The 4,065-nt window shown below is 39.2% G+C and overlaps 1 long non-coding RNA gene across 1 annotated transcript; it reads left to right on the top strand.

Moving 5' to 3' along the window:
* The first annotated feature begins 1,666 nt into the window (after positions 1 to 1,666).
* LOC120032894 lies at positions 1,667 to 3,823 on the top strand. The gene is made up of 2 exons (XR_005473868.1): positions 1,667 to 2,080; positions 3,337 to 3,823. It is a non-coding gene; the product is annotated as an uncharacterized LOC120032894 (long non-coding RNA).
* Positions 3,824 to 4,065: the final 242 nt, after the last annotated feature.

Here is a 4,065-nt window from a genome sequence, read left to right as displayed (position 1 = left end):
AATAATCAGGATGTGAAATTCTAAACTCTGGGACTACTACATCTCTATCTGTATTTCAATGTAAAGCATCTCTTTGATAATACTTCCTGTTGACCCAACCAAGTGACCTCTCACCTCTGATCATGCTGTACCCTCTATGTAGCCAGTTCAGATGCGGGAGGGGTTCACCGACACAGCTGATATAACCTACAGCAGGTATTCCCAAACAAAAATGTGATTCACATTTCAATAACACATTTTTTTTTTTTTTAACCATTATCGATTAACAAAAGGTTTTATATGTAAGATGGTTAAATAAATAGCAAATTTATTGAATTTTATTATATTATTTTGTGCCCTTGTCCTATAAGAGCTCTGTCAATTCCCATGAGCCAGGTTGTGAAAAACTCACACTCATTCTTATGTTTAATAAATGTATAGTGTGTGTGTGTGTGTGTGTGTGTGTGTGTGTGTGTGTGTGTGTGTGTGTGTGTGTGTGTGTGTGTGTGGGGCAGGCTTACAATGATGTCACAAATGAATACATAAATACCACTTGAAGCTTGATGATGACTTGATCATTTGAATCAGCTGGGTAACACTAAGGCAAAAATAAAAATGTGCACCCCTTTGAGACCCCAGGAACAGGACTGGGAACCATTGCTCTTCATCTGCAGACAGGGTTTTCACAGCTCTGTATCTGAGGACAGAAAACAGACTTCATTATACTAAAATTAGACCGCACTGAATATTATGTTACTATTATCTCCGTCCTCACTTCTTACTATGGAGTGGAACTACACAACAGTACCTGCCCAACCAGAATAGCCTACTCTGCCTTCTTTAACAGTTGGAGCAGCTTTCCTTTCACTCTCTTCCATGGCTGTTAGCTAGCTACCTACAAATGCATTTGGAGTTTGTTTTACAATTACATCAAGATAGCCATTATGAAGTTAGGTAACTGGTGATATTTAATTCAGTTAGCTAGCTATACAGTCTGTAAAGTTGGCTAAATAGCTAGCTACGTTAGCAGCTCATTTGAGTTAACTTGCACTGTAGCTAGTTAGCTAATAATACATAAACTATGTTCAAATACTTATACTAACCATACTGTAACCCAGAGTCATTACAATACTATTTGTGAAGTAAATTGACTGTAGTATGCTTATTGTTCATAGTATGGGTATAGTTAGTTTACCAAAAGTTCCCGCATTTCGTACTTCATTACCGAAAATACAAAGTATACAAGCAGTGGACAACATTTCCGTGCTTTTATGGCCCATAATGCAGTTCTTTCGAAAATGGGCTTCAACGTTTTCAGATTTGAAGAAAATGGCGAAAATATGCTGGCGAAGTCCGACGAGAAAAGATACGAATTCATTGCTTTAACTAATTATGACAAATGTTAAGGAAATGTCGAGCAATATAATAAAGTAATTACTTTTCAAATAAGTTACACATTATGTTGCCAGACGATTTGTTAGCTACGCTATCCTTACTTTTTTTTTTTTTTTACACTCAATAAGATTATTTATATTATTGTACAATCTGCATTTATAACAAATAATAGAAAAAGATTAGTAACTTGTACAGTATTCGAATGATCAGATCTGGACCGATGACCCCGCCTACCAAGTCTTCTCTAGTCCAACCAGAGCTCCAGTGATGGAAAGGGGAGGGGCCAGGGAATGGCGCATGTAGAAGTGATTGCATGGTTGTGGGTGTCTGCATTCGTGTGTTCGGCCACACGTACGTCCCTATGTGTGTGTGCGCTAGAGTGTTGGCTGGCGAATTCATGAAAATAAGGAGGGAGGTGGTGGATGGGATGAAAGGATAAACGCAAACAAAAGATGGAAAAGGAGAGTAGTAGCGTGGGCTCAGTTGGTGTAGATCTGGCCCTCTGGTGGCTGAGGGAGCGTCATGTTCTCCTTGCACACCATGAGTCGTCTGAGCTCCTGCAGGACTACACGGATGCTGTAGGAATTCTGCCACTTGGCCAGTGCAGACACTGCTCGTGTATCAACCACACCATTCAAGTTTATCTTAATTACAAATCTGACAAACGGTGGTGCCTCTGGATATCTCGGCCCACATTCAACCGCACGTAAGCCCTACGCTATCCTTACGAACCGCATAGCATATCAATATAGCACTATGTGCCGTTACGTTAGCTAGTTAAGTTACCCGTTAGTTGGCTACTAATACATCGAACTTGCCAGTATATTAACCAACTTATATGCTATCTACCCAACTGTGTTCGTAAATTGCGTTTAGATCTTGAAGCGTTCAGAACGCACACTGGACGCTCACAATGGCAGTCGAGCTAACTGGCTCGGTAACGTTACTTAATTTTACTCGCCCTAGCAGAACTGGTTAGGTTGTTTTCATGTTGTCCAGGGCGTTGGTGGCGAACTGTGCTGCTGGCAACAATTTAATTACGCCTTTCTGTCGATGTTTACTGATGTTCACCCGCCATATTGTATGGGTGTTAGGCGTTCGTAGATTCGTCAGTTATTCTTCGCTGTGGCACACAGACGAGACTGCTCTGAAATCGGAGTAGAGTGAATTTACATACGCAACCTATTGACTTAATTATTCACGTAATTCTTAGCTTAGCGGTATAGTCGTTGAGCTTTCATAATGGACATTGTTTTAATGAAGTTGTAAAATGTCTTGTCATTTGTTTTACTAACAAGCTAGCAAGAAGCTGCATAGTAACAGCATCAACTTCCGAATTGGAAGGATACCGTTCGTTTACAGTTTCCTAAAATTAACGAATAGTATATACACTCATTTAATATGTAGTATACAGTATGTTATGGGTATTCGAACACGGGTATAGTCTTTTTCACAAATTGTATATACTTACTTGAATAGCTTCTCCCAGCAGCAATGTGGACGATTGGAAACAGGGCGACAACGTTCGTCACCAGAGCGGTTTAGAGCACACTACTATTTAACTGTCTGTAAACTATTTACCCATTTAATAACCAGATCGTCATACAAACTTAATATGTTGAATTATTGTTGCACAACCGAACTGCTGCTGCCAGCATGCCCACAAGCGAGCCACGCCGTAGTGTACAGGCCATAACAAATATTATTTTAATTTTATGCACGTTATCACTCACTTTGCACTGTACACATAATATAAATGACGATGCGACACACAGCTTTTGTTTATATCGTAACTTAACTGTATTGCAGAAATACAGTTTGACATTTGCTATCATTGTTTTCTATGTTGCGTGAACGCTTCATAGTTTACGTGGTAACAGTCATTGGTATAATTTAACCATTATCATTCTCAAGTAAATAGTCACAGTTCAAAGTAATGTCTTGTTTACGTCTATTCCTCAGCAGTGATGGATGCCGCGGTGTTCTGATAAAGGAGGTCCGACCTGAATCCCAGGGTTAAAATACGGTTCCGGAAGGGCGTTGGGAAATGCCCACCCTCTGTTCATCCCAGGGGAATAATTTTTTCCCTTTGACGAGTTTAAAACAGCGAAGTACAGTAGTACATTTATATTGTGTAATGTTATTGTTAAAATAATGCTTGTATTTAACGTTATCATTATTGTAGAAATGTAAAACTTGATGGTTAGCAGACTTGCCTTGGAGCTCCCCTTATAGTCTCCGTGGAACGTCCCATCAGTGAGTTGATTTTTGGTTTATGTACGTTCTGTTGCTGCACGTTATAGCTTAGTTATTTTTAAGTTAATACTTTATAGGACAGTCCGTTTTTCAAGTAATTTAGCCCTTGGTATATTTTAAAGCACTTTGGTTTATTTCCTTGTCATAATTTGTATCATCCAAGTTTTGATAAATAAAAACCCTTATTGTTTAATTGTGACACTCACTTGATTTGATTGACAGCCTGACTCAGCGTTCTCTTCAACAGAGCCTGGATGCTCCTGATCAGCTCAACTTCCTGTGGCCCACAAACACAACCATCACGTTATTTTCAGATTGGTTTCTAGTGAAATAACGTCGAGGCAACATTTAGTAATGATACAAGTATTTAGGTGAACTAGAGCAAAGACAAAACATTTGTTTTATTTGTATCATCAGCAGCTCCTCTTCTACGCG

The sequence above is a fragment of the Salvelinus namaycush genome, chromosome 39 (assembly GCF_016432855.1).
Source record: "Salvelinus namaycush isolate Seneca chromosome 39, SaNama_1.0, whole genome shotgun sequence".
NCBI classification, from domain to species: Eukaryota; Metazoa; Chordata; class Actinopteri; order Salmoniformes; family Salmonidae; genus Salvelinus; species Salvelinus namaycush.
This window is presented reverse-complemented; position numbering and strand designations above follow the sequence as displayed.